We start from the raw sequence: 18109 nt of genomic DNA on the forward strand, positions 1-18109 counted from the left end.
AAATAATGGCTGTAAGCAACTCGTGTTTAATGGAAGACATGAATATACATACCGAAAAAGCTCAATGAACTCCAAACAGGATAAACCAAATGAGACCTATACCAAGTCAAATATACTCAAGCTGCTGAATGCCAAGGACAAAGAAAGAATATTGAAAGCTGTAAGAGAGAAGCAATATATCATGTACAAGGGAGTCTCAATAAGATTAAGTGCCAATTTCCCATCAGAAACCAGGGAGGCAAGTAATGAAAGACTTGAGGGTCAAAAACTGTATAAGAATTACAAAAACAAATTGCAAAAAGGCACGAGTCCTGCAGTATCAGTAATTATTTTAAATGTAAATAGATTAAACTCTCTAATCAAAAGGCAAAAATTGGCAGAATGATACATTCTTTTTGCAAGAGAGTCACCTTAAATTCAAAGATACAGTAGACTGAAAGTGAAAGGCTGTAACAAAATATTCCAAACCTAAAGTAATTCAAAAACAGCAAGAATGACTATACTGATATACTGATAAGCAAAAAACTATTACAAGGGACAAAGTAGTTCACTATATATTGATAAAAGGATCAAATAATGAAGAAAATATAACAATTATGAATACATGAGCATCTAACAAAAGATTCCCCAAATATATGAGGCAATCAATGACAGATTTGAAGGAGGAATAAATGGCTGTACATTAATCGTAGGAGACTATAGTAGACCATTTTCAATAAGAGGTAGAACATCTAGACAGAAGATCATTGAGGAAATGAAGACTTGAACAATACTACAAACCAATAAAAACTGATGGATATATGTAGTAAACTTCCTTCAACAACAGCAGCATACAAATTTTTCTCTAGTTTTCATGGATCATTCTCTATGAAGGACGATATATTGTCACAAAACAAATCTAAATTATTTGAAAAGATTGAAATTATATGAAGTACCTTCTCTGGACATAAATGAAATGAAGCTAGGAATCAATAACAGAGGGAGAATGGAAAAGTCACAAATATGTGGAAATTAAATAACACTTTCAAACTATCAATAGGTCAAAGAAGAAATCATAAGGGAAATCAGGGAATATCTTGAGACAAATGCAAATGAAAACACAACACACCCAAACACATAGAATGCAGAAAGACAGTGCTTACAGGGAAATTTATATATCTACATGCTTCCATAAAAAAAGAAAAGATCTCAAATCAGAAGCGTAGCCACATATCAGGAAGAACTAGGAAAAAAAGACAACTAAATTCAAAGTAAGTGGAAGGAAGAAAAATAACAAATATTAGAGTGCAGATAAATTTAATAGAGAATAGGAAAACAATACAAAGGAGCAATGAAACCAAAAGTTAGTTCTTTACAAAGACAAATTAGAAGACAAACTTTTAGCTAGATTGACAAATAAAAAAAAGAGGACACAACAAAATTCAGAAATGAGAGAGAAGATAGTCATTAGCTAACCTTTGAGAAATAGAAAGGATAAAGAGGATACTACAAACAATTATGCCATCAAATTAGATAACCGAGATGAAAATGGAATATTTCCTAGAAACAGACAAATTACCTAAACTGACTCAAGAACAATTAGAAGATCTCAACAGACTAAGAACAAGTAAGAGATTCAATCAGTAATTAAAGCCTCCCAACAAAGGAAAGCCCAGGACCAGAAAGTTATACTGATTAATTTAACCAAATATTCCAAAAAAAAAGAACACATATCCTGCCCAGGCTCTTACAAAAAAATTGTGTTAATGAACACTCATTAACACAATCTATGAGGCTAACACCATAGCAAAAAGTCAGATAAAGATACCAGAAGAAAATAAATTTGTAGACCCTTATGAATATGATACAAAAATTCTCAACGAAATACTAGCAGCACATGAGGATAATTAGACATCATGATCAAGTGAGCTTTACCCAAAGTATACAAGGGGGCTCAAAATTAAGAAAATCAATTAACATAAAACACTGCAAAAATAGAATGAGGGGGGAAAACCACATGATCACTCAAATGACACAGTAAAGGCATTTGACAAAATTCAGCATTTCTTCTTTATAAAAACACTCAGAAAACTAGAATAGAAGCAAGCATCCTGAACATGATAAAGGGTGCATATTAAAAGCCCATGGCTAGCATCATACTCAGTGGTAAAAAACTGAAAGCTCTCCCTCTAAGATCAGTAACAAGACAAAGATGCCCACTGTTAGCCCTGTTACCATTGTACTGGAGGTTCTAGCCTGAGCAATAAGACAAGAAAAAGAAATAAAATGCATTGAAATTGGAAAGGGAAAAGTAAAACCATCCCTATTTGAAGATGACATGATCCTCCATATAGAAACTCCTGAAAAATCTACAAGAAAATTACCAGAGCTGATAAAGGAATATAGTAAAGTGGTGAGATAAAAGATCAAAGCACAAAATTCAGTGATTTCTCTAGACACCAGCAAGAAACAACCTGAAAAGGAAATCAGGAAAACAATTCCAATTTACAACAGCAACTAAAAGAATCAAATATCTAAGAACAAATTTCACCAGAGATGTAAAGGACTTGTACACAGAAAACTACAAATCATGCTGAAAGAAATTAAGGAAGAACTAAATAAATGAAACATATCCTGTGCTCACAGATTGGAAGACTTTATGTCATTAACATTAAGATGTCAATACTAACCAAAGTGATTTACAGATCCAATGCATTCACAATCAAGGTTTCAATAACCTTCCTTGCAAAAATGGAAGCACAAAGACATCAAATTCACAAAGAAGCGTAAGGGGCCCCAAATATCCAAAGTTGTCTTGAAAGGGAAGAATAAATTTGGAAGACTCATACTTCTCAACTCCAACACTTGTTAAAAAGTTACAGTAATCACAACAGTGTGGTCCTGGCACAAGGACAGACATGAGGCCTATGGAATAGAACTGAGGTTTCAGACATAAACCCACACATCTATAGACAATTAAGCTTTAACAAGGGTGTTAAGTCCATTTAATAGGGAAAGAGTAGTCTCTTCAACAACTGGTGTTGGGAAACTGGATATCCACATGCAAAAGAGTGAAAGTGGATCTCTAGCTCACACCATATGGATACATTAACTCAAAAGGGATCAAAGACTAAATATAAGAGCTAAAATTTTTAAATTCTTGGAAGACCAGATAGGGAAAAATCTTCATAGCTTTGGCTTTGAATGGTATCTTTGATATGACACCAAAGTATGAGCAACAAAGAATAAATAGATAAATTAGATTTCATTAAAAATTTTAAAAAAAAGTATACCAAGGGACATGAACAAGAAAGCTAAAAGACACTCTATAGAATGGTAGAAAATATTTGGAAGCCATATCACTGATAACATTTTAATATCCAGAATATATAAAGAATTGCTGTAACTCAAAAACAAAAAGATGAACAATCTAGTAAAAAATGGGCAAGAACCTGAATAAACATTTCACCAAAGAAGTCACAAAAATAAGAATAAGAACATGAAAAGATGTGCAATGCCACTAGCCAATAAGGCAATGCAAATCAAAACCACAATGTGATTCCATTTTACATTAACCAGAATGGCTATTTAAATGAATGAATGAATGAATGAATGAATGAATAAATAAATAAATAAATAAATAAATAAATGGTGGTGAGGATTGGTGGAACAGGAACTCCCATAAATTGCTGGTGGGAATGTGAAATGGTGCTCACTGCTCTGGAAAACAGTTTGGTGGTTCCTCAAAAAGTTAAACAGGAAATTACCAGTAGACCCAACAATACCTCTCCAGGTATATATGCAAAAGAACTAAAAGCAGGGATTTGAATAGGTATTTGTTTACCAATGTTCATAGCAGCATTATTGACAATAGCCAAAAGTTGGATGCAACCCAAGTGTCCATCAACAGATAAAAGGATAACAAAAATGTGGTAGGTATACAGACAGTAGAATATTTTTGGCTATAAAAAGGAATGAAATTCTAACACATACTATAACATGAATAAACATTTAAGACATCATGTTGAATGAAATAAGCCAGACACAAAAATTTTTTTATTATCTTCAGATAGCTTGGACCTACAAAGGTAAAGCAGAAATGCAATTCTTAATAAAAGATAATCCTAAGGAAGATGATGCCAATTTTCCTACATTGTACCCACAACAAATAACAGAGAATCAGAAGTAACAAACGTTGGTGTTCTAACTCACATTGGTAGAGTTTATTAGGTTCTAAGTCCTCAAGGCATTAGTATTGGATGGTGAATGTCAATTTGCACGTTAATTTTTTTAAGTTGGAGAAATTTAACAATAGGGGTAAACATCCAAAGCTATACAAATAAATACAACCAACTCAATTAATTGTGGTTGAAATTCTAGTTTTTGTTCTCATCATATTCCTAGTTGCCTCGATGTGTTTCCATATCATTACTTCTAGGCAATATGACAGGGAGGAGGGAATGAAAGAGAAACATACATTTTTGATAAAATACATTTTACTATTTAATCTTCATCACCTTCCTGTTTAGTGCCTATCATGGGCAAAGAAGTAAATATGCTCTGAAAGGATGATGGGAAGAAAAAAATATGGGAGTGACAAATATCTTAGAGTTTGTGATATAGCACCATTGAAATCAAGCAGCTAAGATTGCTGTCAGTAGTCATAGTTATTTGTGGCTGAGATGGCTTCTTTCAGAAAATGGATTTGGAGATGGGCTTTAGAAAGTGTGCCTCATGCCTACCAATAAAATAAAAGGAAAAGGAGAAGGGAAGTTCCAAAAAGACGTTTGGTGGTGATGGTGGCAGACAGAATGAAGGTGGCTGTGGTTGTGATGGAGGAGGGAAGGGCAGTAGGGACAACAGGAAGGGAGGAGGGATGGAGGAGGGAAGGGCGGGGGGGATGGAGGAGGGAAGGGTGGGGGGGATGGAGCAGGGAAGGGCGGGGGGGATGGAGGAGGGAAGGGCGGGGGGGATGGAGGAGGGAAGGGCGGGGGGGGATGGAGGAGGGAAGGGCGGGGGGGATGGAGCAGGGAAGGGCGGGGGGGGATGGAGCAGGGAAGGGCGGGGGGGGGATAGAGGAGGGAAGGGCGGGAGGGATGGAGCAGGGAAGGGCGGTAGATATGGTACTGGGAGGGGTGGTGGTGGTGGTGGTGGTGGTGAGGGTGATGAAAGCAGTGGGAAAGCTGGGAGAGATGGTGGTGGTGGCGGCCATGGCAGTGAGGGTGGAGTGGTGGGGAAGGGTGTTAGTGGTGGCTGTAGTGGGGGTAGTGGTGGTGGTAGAAGTGAGGGTTGCTCATAGTGGTGGTAATGGTGGTGATGTGTCATGGTGGCAGTGATGGTGATAGCGGTGGTAGAGATGGTGCTGATGGTGGAGGTGAGAGTGGTGGTGCTTGTAGTGAGGGTGATGGTGCTGGTAGTGGTGGTGAGAGTGATAGTGTTGGCAGCGATGGTGCTGGGGAGGGGATGGTGGCTGTGGTTGTCACAAGGCGACAGTGATGACAGTGTAGTGGTGGAGGGTGGTGGTGGAGAGACATGGCTGTGACCAAGTAATGACGACGGTGGAGACAGCTATAGTGAACGTGCTGCAAGCACTGACAATTGCGGCGATTATTATGTGGGGCATTGGGATGGTATTCAGGGAAATGTTCCTTTTCAGTCACACTTCCAGGTCTCTATAGAGATTTTCCACCAAATGATAGGGAGAAGGGACCTGGAGTGGCAGCAAGAAAAAAAGAGAGGAAGAGACCTTTTCCTTTCCTAAAAGAAATTCACTGCCATTTGTGCTGTTCCAGTGGCTGATTTCCATGCACAGTCCCTCTCTGAGACTAATTTACTTGTGCTATGAACAGACACATCATCTTTCTTCTGTAAACTTTCTAAAATGCTATTTTATATTTCCAGGTACCAATAAATGGTTTCAACAGATGCGTACTCCTAAACAGTGGGTAAAGTACACCTTTACTTAACACAAAAGGCTTCTTTCCAGTTGTGCATAATGTAGATTATTTTGTGATTACTAGAAAAGGGAGTTTTTGAAGTGCGACTAGCTTCATTGCCAATACAGTTTTAAAAACTCTTACAGAAAAGACATTATCTAAGTTCTTTGTCAGTTCAGAGAGAACAGTGCTTAATCCAAAGTGTTCAAAAACGATGCCAAGGAAAATGTTCCCAGTGGAGACTGGAGGTACATTGGCTCTGCCTCACTATTGAACTCAAATATGAACACGTATTTCATTCTAGGAGGGAACAAAAGGCACGTCCCTTGCACAGTGAAAACTGGTCTCTCTGTGTCTCAGTCTCTTTCTCTCAATTTATCAAAAATACAGCATCTCTTTATTCTGATCTCCATTGTCTAATGTAGGTTCTCCAAGGAGAAGAAAGTCCAACATGATAATATTTTCTACCTATTGTCATTTGAATGACTGCAATAAAGGGATCAAAGTTTGTTTGCCGTCTGGTCTCTTCTCTGTAGACCCGTGGCTGTGTGCACGAGGTGTTGCTGATGTATTTCCAACAGCAACATCTGGCTGTCTGGCAGGCTGCTCTGCTAACTGTGCTGACCCACCACTAGCTCTAGAACTGTTCAGAAAATGCTGTATGCATTGGCCAGAATATGTGGAGACCATCGTTTTATCCTTCGCCCTCCTGGGTACTATTTATCTGTCAGTCACATTTTATCCTGAGGAATTTACTGTACTTGTCTGTGTCTATTTGAAATGAATTAGGAAACTCCTCATTAAATATTGGGATTTATATGGCCCAAATGGGAGTATTCCCAGCGCTGTATTTAGGACAGTGGAGGAGCTAAGCTATTGGTTGAACAGGTCTTAAAAGTCCATTTTCCCTAAGATGGTCTAAGAGTGTTATACATACAATAGAAGTCAAGATGAAGGGCTTTTTTTTTTCTTTTAACCCCAAGGGCTAAGGGGGTAGGAGGATTGTGGAATGATCACTAACAGAAATGAAAGTTTTAAGGATTTATGTCAATGTTCCCAGGGGAGAAAGATCCTGGTGGGGAAATAAAGTAAGACCAAAACTGGGGGAAAGAAGCCAGACAATACGAAGAGTGGAAGGAAAAGGAAGGAGGACTGTGTGGCCAGATATGGGAGTTAAAGTTTGAAAAAGGGAGAGAGATTATTGAATATGAGGCTGTGTTGAATCAAGAGAAAATGCAATGTTGAATGTAGAATAACGTGATGAGCTTTGAGAAGATAGGCAAAGAAATTAAATTTTGGTTTGAAACAAACTATTAAAACATAAGGAAGAGATGATTGGATAATTGAAGAGACTTTTAATAGGAATAAGATGTATGGGGAAATAAACAGATACAGATTTATTAAGCTAAGAAAAAGGCAAATTTAAATGAATACTAATAAATTATTTTAATTGGATATTGAAATATGGTGAATCACATGACATTGTTATCAGAAGGTAAGTTTACTTCTTGATCCTGAGACCATAACCCACACAAATGGCATTTGGATAACCTAAGAACATGCATTTATCCAATCGGGTGAGCAATTTTCTCCTGAGTTAAGTTGTAAAGGAGAATATCCACATGGAAATAAATTTTTTTCTTGGAATCGCATGGAAATTGAACAGTGGAGAAGCTACAGTGTAGTTTATTTCATGTTCAGATTTATCACATTGCTATCCATTATTTTAATAGCAGCCAACACATAATAGAGCTTGCTCTATTCCAGACATTATTCTAAGCAACTTAGATACATTAAGTCATTTGATCCTCACCAACAAACCCTATGAGGTAGGGACTGGTTTGTCATCCCCTTTCTGGGTAGAGAAAATGAGGCACAAGGAGTTTCAGTAACTTGTCCCTATTTCCAGAGGGACTTATATAATCAGCATGAAAAACAAATATGGCTTGGATGGCACTGTACCAGTGCCAAAATTTTGATAATGGTAAACAAAAGGAACCTTGCTACGTTAAAGTTTGTATTAAAGCTTGTATAGTGTCTAGAAATTAATAACAAAGCTACCAACCCCTGCAGTAAAGGCCATCGGTGCCTCATCTGTCAACTGAGTAAACGATTATTTAGGCCCTCCACCAAAATGACTAAATCTGCACCTCTGATCACCCACTTTCCAAAATGGCCGAAACACCTGTACCATGGGGAGATGGTGGTTGGCTTAGATCATTTGTAAAATCCTTTAAGGCTTTCAGGTAACAGGCCTGGTGGAAGTGCAAAGTATTATTCTCACTTACAGTCCAGTCAGATTTAACAAAAGCCCTGAGCATCATAAACCTGCAGACAGAAGAAACTCCAGAGGGAAAAGTGAGGCTTGCTTGTAAACCAGCTGCACGGAGGGCTGGACTCCAGCTTCCATCAAGGGTGTGCAGCCCAAAGAATGTTGGCTGCCTCTGGGACCAGCTGGCGTGAACAGGGACTGTGCTCCTGGAAATCCTAAGATGTCTGTACGGGATTCCAGGGGATAGAATGTTGGTTAACTGAAGAGCAGCCTCATTAGCCAGATTCACTTAAGCTGTTTTTCATAACCTCACTGACTTCAGTAAAGACCAATACCTGCCTCACAGGGTTATTGTGCAGCTTCAGTTAAATAATGCATACAGAGCATTCAACACAGGGCTTGGCACAAGCGCAGAACTCAACAACTGGGCTATTGTGAGGTTGTTTTAAAGCTCCTTTTCCAAGACTCCCTGCCCATGGTGCCTCCTTTGACCTTCTGATCTATCCCTTCTTCATTAGCCATAATCGTGCGTGATGTACGGGGATGAGACTCCTTCCCAGGGAGCTGGTGGCTCACGGCAGCATAACGGCAAGGTGGCACAGCCCTCTGCACACATCTAGCTCACCCGACGGCACAACGGCAGCCTCTCACCGCAGCAGCCACAGCAGCCTGTGTCTCTGGAAGGGCAGTGGTGCAAAAGGCTTCCCCAGAAATGCCTATTCTCTCCGATGGCAACCACCCTGGGCAGCTGGAGAAACTCCTCTCTCTTCCAAAAACTTTGTGAGCCATGTTTTGTCCCATGACCAGATCCTTCACTGCCAAAGCAAGCTGGCGTGGCTAGCTGCCGTGCTCCTGCTGGTTGCTAGCTGACAGAGCCGTCACCTGACATCCCTCAGATTTTGCTGGAGCCCCCTGGGATCATTTAGGTCCGGGAGCAAACCAAAAGGAGTGAGCAAGGTTCAAAACTCAGAGAACTGGTCTGCCTGCTAGGTTTAGGTCCAGCCATTCCTCATTTCCCCCCAATTCTTTTTACCTCAATGACCTAAAGGGACAGCAATGCTTTTTCTCTTTTTTTCTTCCATTAAAATCTGACCAACATTCAGCTAGTTCTTTCATGAAGAGGATGACAAAGAGCTGCTGGCAAACTCAGGGTGGCTCGTAGAATTTAAACAATAACAGTCTCCCATATAACATGAGGCAAAATTTGGCGGCAAAACACGAAGTAAATTTGATTCTCTGGCAAAGGTTATTGGTCAAGTACCGGTAAGGGGTCCAGACTCTGCCTTATAAAAGCAATGTTTTCAACTCCACCCAACGCTACTTCAGTCCATTTTCTTAATGGCTTGAACATAGGTACTACTTATTCCCTGATCAAAATATGAGGTGTAGATTTTAAAATAAAGTACACATTATTGTTTTGTTGTCAATGTACTCTGTTCTAGAATTACCCACCTAAAGTCTTAGTGTTGAAATGGAAATTAGGTTTACTGCTTTAAAGATGTAACAAAGAATAGCAGCTTGAGCTTTCTGAATTTCTAAAATGAAGCATCTGTCCAAAACCCTTTCTGGACGAGGACCAGCAGGTTCTGGGAAGAATATTAACCTGAATTTGTTGCAGTCTTGTTTCCCAAACTGCTTTATAAACACTTCCCCATATGTGCTGCCAAAGCTTTGCATTTAATGAATCACCCAAATCTTTTTGCCATATATCCTGCATAGCCATTGATGAATATATATATTCCCAATATTTGAGGAGAAATGAGAGCAACACTTAGGTTGCCAGCCAAAATTGCCTCATAAGATAATAGTATTAGAATGTTCATTTGAGTTCTTAAAATATGGCGCTCCGCGTTTGGGAGAGTAATCATAGACCAGTTACCTGCTGATTTCCTAGAGACTATTTTTATCTACTTGACACATTGTCTATATTCTGATTAAAGACAAAGAAAGTGAAAATCATCACTTAATAAATTCCAATTCTTGCTTTGTGATTTTCTTTTCATCTTTGGTTGTTTTTACCTTATTTTATAAAAGTTTATCAGTAAAGCACAGAGGTTAAGAGTATGGGTTTTGAAGTCAAGCAATTTAGATTTCCTGTCCGAGTTCTGCCTTTGAATAGTTATATGAACAGGACAAATTACTTAACATTGCTGGACCTCGGTTTTCCCATCTGTACAGTAGGAAGTGACAATAATTCTCCACCTCCTTCGCCTCCCATAAAAATGAAACAAGATAATGAGCATTAAGTTCTTGGCCTGGTGCTTGATCTATGACAAATGTAAACTATTATTAGGTTGTCACCACCGCTGCTGTTTGAGAAATCTAGGAACTAGAGGGAAAAAAACAAACAAACACCTCCAACTGAAAGCTTTACCACCGTCTGCACAGCACAGTCCCAACCAGCAGAACGTCGTTCCAGCAGTTTCCCAGAAGAGTGGACCCAGAGGAGCAAGATCACACGAAAGGCCACTGACATTGCTGATGGTTTCCAGAACTCGCCTTGCACAGTCAATTTTCAGGTTCTTTCCAGCACCTTTAGTGTGCTGCCTTCCCCCTTTCCTTTCAGGTGATCAGTACTCTTGAGTATTTTGTGCTCTCTCTATTTTCCTACTAACAGAGACAACAGTTGGCCATGGCAGTCAGATCTTTCCCTTTGCCTGGTGTCAGGGCCAGTAGTGAAGGCTTCTCACCCAAGAGATGTGATAGTGAGTTTGGTTCTGTCTACAGTGACCCTGCTAGATCCTGGGCCAAAGCTGACCCCCCCATGTTACCCTTCCATGATTTTTTCCCACTTCCTCCCTTTGATTCCCCCAAGTGAAGATTGTGCCTTCTTCACACCCTTGATATCCTCAAAAATCTCAAGCCCTTTTCTAAGCCTGGGGTTTCCTCAATCCTATCCTAGAAATTACCATTAGTAATCATGTTATTCCATCCAAAACTCAGTTTTAAGCATCCTCAACAACCATTTCCTATATTTCCAGACACACATGCTAGTTAACAACATATCCAGCAATTTTCAACTGGACCAGGACTTCCAATCCACTGTCTTCACACACCTTCCCTGTCCACTGAGTCCTCATGCTCATCTTGACCCACTTTTAGATTTCACTTTTTGCTTGTAATCTCAATAATCTCTTGGACGTCTCTCTTTTTGCTATGTTTTTTCCCCCCACAAATCTCTTTTTACTATCTTATCCACTTGGAAAAAAGATGTATGAACCTGAGCTGGAATACACAGTGAGAGAGAAGCAGATGCCCCGATGAAAGGCTTTTTAAAAATTTGTTAGCACAAACCTTACCTAAGCATTACAATGGCACTCTCGATCATGTGACTGAGTCGTCTACTGCCTTTCTGATATAATTTCCTACGACTCTCCTCCAGCATCAGCTGAACGGAATTCCTACATGCTCCTTGAATAGAACAGATGCGTTCTTGTATCTGGGGCTTTTACTTGCTATTCCTTCTGTCTGGAATGTTCTTCCTAGTCACATGTCCCCTTTCCCTCCCAATGTATGTATGCACATCCCCAAATACCAGAGAAGTCTCCCTTGACCATTCTTCCTCAAATAGCACTTTCTATTCCTTTGGCCTGCGATGTTTTTCTTAATAATACTTACCATCTAAAATTATATATTTGTTTATAATTTTTAAATTTATTACCTCTGCTTGCCCCACTAAATAGTAAGGTCTATGAAAGCAGTGGCTGAGTTTTGTTCACTGCTGCTTTCCTGGGAATATATGTCTGGCAGATACTAGGCACTCAAAAAATATTTGATAAATACTTGGAGGAATACATGAAATTCCCAGGGCCACGGCTGATGTGAATATGACATTTACAGATTCAAATTTGAATTTCTGGTGGGTAAATGTGATTATCGACCTACAGAGATAACCATTAAGAATATAATTTTTTCAACTCACTGACATTGTCCTTTCATACATGAAACAGGAAATTATCACCATCTGCTTGCAATTACCATGCAGGGATGGAAGGATATATGAGAAAGTATTTGGGACAGCTCAAGAAAGGTGGAACCTAAGTTTTCAAATTCCTTTTTAGACTACAACTAACTTACATGCATAGAGAGTTACTCAGATGTTTACTTCATCTTCTCTAATCGAGCTGCCCTGCCCTAGGGGGAATCGCTGCTAACACTTTGTTGCATAGCCTCTAAAAACTCATCCATTTTCTACGCTTTCACACACATACACACACAACTGGATTTTTTTTTAATGATTTAACTTTTATCATAGTCAAAGAATTATTCTGTAGCTGCTTCCACTTAATAATATGTAAGGGGACTTTACATATCAATTCACATATATCTGCCTCATTCTATTTAATAGCTGCATAGGGTATCATACAATGCATATATCATAATTTCATTACTTATATATTCTTCAGCTGCTGATTTTCACTATCCAGTAAAGCCTTCAGACAAAATTTTCATTTGCAGTTCTTGACTTTCCTATTTGCATCTCAGCTCTTCCTCTGAGACCAGTCAGCATGGGGACCAGAAGCAGCAATAAGGAAGGAGAGCCCCTGGCTTTCCCCTTGGCAGGCCTGGCAGATGCAATGGCAACTGTGCCTTCCTTAAGTTTCCTTCCTTAAAGAATTCACATTCTTTTAATAGTGAGGCATGAACACATAATTACAATAAAAAGTGATCAGTGCTATGATGAAAATGTGCTCAAAGTGTATTAGGTCCCAGGAGGGGGAGAGACTTCTCTTTCTGCTTTGATAGGCTTGGGGACCTTTCAGAAAGTGACATTTGGGCTAGATCTGAAAGCGATTGAAAGGAGAGTGCATTAGGAATGCTTGGTTGTAAATGAAGAAAAGGGAGCTTAATTTTATGACGTTCACAATCTGAGCCCCAATTTTAAGGAGTCTTTCTGGTAGGCCATTGAGGGCAATTGTAAGGAAGGGAAATAAAGAGAAGATTAGAAAGTAAATGAGATGGGGCAAGGCTCAGAAAGACAAAGGCAGAAGCAGGGAGACAGGGACGTGGGGCTCAGGACCCCAAGCTGAGAGAGGGGTCTGCCAGTGGATGCTCGTGCCCAGCAGATGAGGAGAGTGGGTACATGGTCAGAGTGGTCAGCAGGTAAGTGCCCGCGCTGTCTTCATGGGGGTCAGATGTTTCTGATCAACATCACTGATTTGCCACTCCCCATCCCCTTTCTTCCTGGGAATGGATTCAGGGCCTGTAGTCTTTGCTCTTCCATAGTCCTGTTTTTTCATAAAATCATTTTCCTAGGCACGTTCCTCAGTACAGCCAGGAAACAGAAGCACTCCAGGCACCCGGAGATGATAAGGAGAACTTTATCTGCCTGAACCGAGCACATCTGAAGGACCCAGGCTGGGTGAGTGGGGCACAAATAGCTCCGTTACAGGCGTTGAGCATCATGATATTCTAATGGTAAACTTCTGTGTTGGGAATTAGTATCCCTATTTTATAAACGAGGATACTGAGGCTCAGTGAGGTTAAGTCTTTTGTCCAAGGTCAAGTTTTTTTTCCTGTGAGTATATTTTGCCTTGCCAACACAATTTTACTTTATACAGGACACGCTGCACTTTATTTACATAGTATCTCCGATTGAATCCAGTATGCTTTCAAATAGCAGGAAAATGTAATGTGTAGTAAGATTGTGGACTTCGGAGTGGGCCAGACTCTGCTAATTCTACCAGAGATGCCTAGATAAGTTCATTTACCTTTATGAACACCAGGTTCCTCACCTGTCTCGTAGAGCTAATCATACCTCTGCCACGATTGTGTGGAATAAATGAGATAATATGTGTAAAACAATTATCTCAGGATCTGCTACATGGTCAGTATATAACTACAATTTTTATCTACTGCAACTTATTTGCTAAATATGGAAACATGAAAATGTCACAAACAATCATCCAAAAGATGATTCTTTGTCTAAGATTTTGTCAGCGTATCAATGTCTGATATCATGATAAGAGAAATAGAGTTTGTAAAATGGCATTTGGCCATCTACAAGAAGGAACTCACCCTCTTCCCAGGTTTGTGAGCTCTACTCAGGAACCAATAAATGGTAACTACTGTGGTTCATCTCTTAGGGGACACCAGAGAGGAAGGCAGGGGGTTCAAGGGCCTTTCCAGCTGTTGGTGGTTGTCTGGGAAGACAAAAACCAGGAAATCTTTCATTCTGATGAACATGGAAACAGGGTATACTTTGTACTGCAAGTGCAAATCTTTTCATGAAATTGCTAATAATGAATAGAATAAAGTAATATAAAACAAAACAATACAAAACAAAACAAAACAGCTCTTCTAATTTCCCCAAGGATCAACCTTGGACAAATGTCTTTCACAGTACTTCCTGTTTTCACTCCCACCTTTCATTACCCAGCAACTAGCACTTTTTTCCTTTTACTCCTATGACCACCCATAGGAGAAAGATAATCAGGAAATAGCTTTCCCTGCAGATGGCTGAGTAGCAGAGAGTAATAGCAGTCTCATCAGCATCTTATTTCTGTTTCCATTCAGAAGGAATTGTCTAAGCAACTGCTCACTTACCAATCACACAAAAAGAGAGTTGAAAAAAATATATACTATGTAGAGAAAAAACACATTCATTCTACCAGTTTTTTCAAAAAGAGCCCTCTCTACCTAAAATAAGGCTCTCTGCCTTCATGGAGGTTTTAGCCTACTCTCTGAATACTTCCGTTTCTACTTCCCAGGTAGTGCTATTCCTCAGTAATTACATTCCAAACTTCTGTTTGCTAAATAGTGTAAAGAATGCAAGTCATAGAGATATTACTTAAATTAGAAAAAAGCAAAAATTGTCTGTAACTTCCATAGCAGTATGACTAATAGCAGTATGACTAATATGAGTTAGGATGTCCAGCTTATCCTGGTTTGCCCAGGACTTTCCCAGCTTTAGCACTGAAAGTCCCATATCCCGGGAAGTCCTCTAGTTTCCAGCAAACTGGGATGGTTGGTTACTCAAACTGAGGTGTGCGTAGGTACACAAGAAATTGAATGTCAGATAGGCTACTCATGAAGACTTGGGTAACAACTATTTAAATCTGCTTACTCAATGCCAGTTACTCAAGTGCCTTGTATGGATATCTCCACAAGAATCCTCTGAGACTTAGTAGTCTCAGAGTACTACTAAGTAGTCTCAGAGTAGTACTAATGAGACTTAGTAGCATTACTTCCATTTCTCAGAAAAAGAATCTGAAGCGTATGCAGGCATGTTGCCCAAGGTCACACAGCTAGTCATTGCTAAATCCCAGGGAGACCAACTCCCTTTGTTCAGCTGCTGTGCCTTGCTGCTTCTCTGTTACAATGCCCTGTTTTAAGAAAAGCAATCACAGGCAGCCCCTACCGATGGTCACCATAATGTATTCCTTTTGTCCTGTCTTCCTGGAAAAAGTTGACTCTACCACAGATGAGGGCTTGGGTCAGAGAAAAGTGGCCTAAACTAGAAGTCTGGCGTGGGAGGTCTCTGCTAATGAAGCACCATCTCCTTACACCCCCATGTATCCTTTGCACCTGAAGTAAATTGATTGTTTCATTCACCCTTGCACTAGGCAAGAGCTCATTTATACTGTCAGAATACAATCGGTATGATTCACGCCAATGGTATCCACAGCTCCCATCACTGTCTCCTTAACAAGCCCAAATGGACATTCCACACTAACTGTGGTTTTGATTATTCTATTTGTGGCTCAGTCCCACTGACCCACATCGTACTCCAGCAGGATCCACACTGTGTGGTTCATTATGTAATTGAATTTAGTGCTCGTGATCTTTGGAGCCAGGAAAACTACATTCCAAGTGGCAAGCCAAATGAAGCTGTTCTTCTAGTATGAAATGGGGAAACCGAAGAGTCTGAGGAGACAGGCCTTTTTATTTTGATTAAGAGAGATGATTTGCTTCTTGGGGATATGGCCTTGGGCCAGGAAGCAGAGTTGTGAAACATCGAAGACAATTGGATGAAGAACTCCACAGCATTCCCAACGTGCCCCCGTGTAGCACTGTTCAGAGCATGTGGTTGGCTCCAGAAGAGACTAATTAGGATCCCTAGGGTCCAAGGAGACAGTAGCCATGGGCTATGTCACGTGGGCTGGCACTTCTAGTTCTGTGCTCTCTGCTTTGCACCAAGGCATGTCAGGACCGTTAGAGAGAGACTCTGTAGTAGTAACATAAGGGAAAATGATAGGGCATAGTTTTCGTTTGCATTCGTGGGTCTCTTAGAGAATGAGGCAAGCAATTTTTATAAATGCTAAATAATACAATCTTTTTTGTAAATAGAAGGCCCATGTAATGGTATTTAGCTTGTTCCGGCAGCCATGCCAGGGACTATGCTGAACTTGCATTAAAACAAGATGTGTTCCTTCTGCTTTGCTACTAGCAGTCATAAATCTGAAGTGAGAGTCCCTACAGTGAAGATAAGTTCAAACAATGCAAAAGAATTGGATATAAGTAGGTTCTTTTGGAGAACACAGTCAACAAAATGTGAAATTGAAAAATATTTAAATCTTAAAAAAAAGTGGGTGGAACAATTTTCTAAGCTCTAAATCAAAATGACAATTAAATGGCCACTGGGCAATGTTCACGAGAGAGAAGTCTGCATGGATGATGGTCAGTTTGAGCATCATATATAATGTTAGAGAACAAGTTATAATGAGACCTGGTGCGAATACGCTGGGGAAACCACTTTTTATCAGAGTAGTAAATTGCACTTTGGTGGACACAGAAAAACATAAAATAAATCCCCTTGTTAAACTCCTTTAAACTAATAAACAGGATATGTGGTGCATGGTACTGTGAAAGCAGGCAACTGTCCAGTGAAAACAGAAGAGAGGAAATACTGCCCACGTGAAATGAAATACTACAAGGATTTGGCTTGTTGGAAGTCATGTGTTATTCATATTTGAACCTAGCCTTCAGTTGCCAATATTGGATATTTTCTGCCATTATTTGAGTGATACCTGAAACAGGGTAAATTGTGTGCTTTTAAAACTTGGGCAGGATTAGAAAACAATCACCACCACAATAATACACTCAGCTATAACTTCTAATGTGATAAGATGGAAGCAGAGACAATAAACAGAGCAGCTGCCAAAACTTTTAAAACTTTAATCATGCGTTCTTGTTTAAAAGTAAGTTTATTAAGAAGGTGTATTTTTAAGAAGCATCCTCAGTTCCAGTGAATAAAATGAGCAAATGGGAAAATCTCTAGATACACTAAATCAAGATAAAATCCACTTTCACCTAAATATTTAGATAGTTGAGGAAAATAAGGTTATATTTATTTAAACATTATTTATAGAATAGTTTCAATTCTCCATTTCGTTTTGAGTGTCTAGACAGAAATTTAAATATACCTTTTCATAATTTTTGGTTTACAAAACAAAACAAAATACATCAGCATCTTCATTTATGTGCTTTTATTTGTCCCTCACCATATTTTCTGACCATGGTGAGAACATAATTGAGAGAGCAAGGATGAAAGAAAGGAAAAAGACCAGACCTACCAGGGTTAGATTATGGTTCCTCCAGCTATCAGCTAGATCTTTGAGAAATGTCTTAACTCCTGAGCTTTGGTTCTGCAAATGTAAAATAGAGATAATGCTACCCAGCAGGGTTTATTGGGTTAGTTGATAAGTCAGCTAAGGATGGAGTGTTGTATGATGTGGAAATCACAACCTCTAGTTGTGAAGAAGAGACAACAGGGCATGTCATTATTTGGGAGAGTTTATGACCTCTCCATGGGGTGTCTCTTCTCCTGCATGGAGTTCCTCTGAGCTTCTCTAGCTTTCCTACTATCATTCTGGATGTTTGAATCTGCCTTTTGGCCCAGGCCATAAGAAAGATCATTCAAGATTTCAAAGAACCAGATCCAGGCCTGCAGGCCTTTCTCAGTCTCTTCCTAATCATCATC

At 39.6% G+C, this 18109-nt stretch overlaps 1 long non-coding RNA gene across 1 annotated transcript in view; it reads left to right on the plus strand.

The window, feature by feature from the left end:
• The window catches only part of LOC143664894 (uncharacterized), a 216638-nt gene extending 203089 nt beyond the window's left edge, over positions 1-13549 (plus strand). Inside the window, exon 4 of the long non-coding RNA XR_013166661.1 lies at positions 13444-13549. This is a non-coding gene — a long non-coding RNA (uncharacterized LOC143664894). The remainder of the gene's footprint in view (positions 1-13443) is intronic.
• Positions 13550-18109: the final 4560 nt, after the last annotated feature.

This window comes from Tamandua tetradactyla, chromosome 20 (assembly GCF_023851605.1).
Source record: "Tamandua tetradactyla isolate mTamTet1 chromosome 20, mTamTet1.pri, whole genome shotgun sequence".
Lineage (NCBI taxonomy): Eukaryota > Metazoa > Chordata > Mammalia > Pilosa > Myrmecophagidae > Tamandua > Tamandua tetradactyla.